Raw genomic sequence first — 285 nt, forward strand, 5'->3', positions numbered from 1 at the left:
AATAACTAAGTCTTCATGTGAGTAAGCACAGCACAATAATTCAAATATAAAGTAAATGCAATGTTAACACATTTTTTTACATTGATGATGAAGAAATTAAACAAAAATCATGGCTGTTAAAAAATGGCATCATGATTGCATGTACTTTTCAGTAAATTCATTTCTTTGCCACAGGATAAGTTATGACAAAAGCATATATTATGACTGAAATGAACTACAGTTATATCACAAATTACCTATTGGTCAATGATAATAAGAAGCTAATCATTACATCTGTTTAATGAG

Source organism: Nannospalax galili, unplaced genomic scaffold, assembly GCF_000622305.1.
Source record: "Nannospalax galili isolate Female #2095 unplaced genomic scaffold, S.galili_v1.0 scaffold378, whole genome shotgun sequence".
In the NCBI taxonomy this organism is placed as follows: domain Eukaryota; kingdom Metazoa; phylum Chordata; class Mammalia; order Rodentia; family Spalacidae; genus Nannospalax; species Nannospalax galili.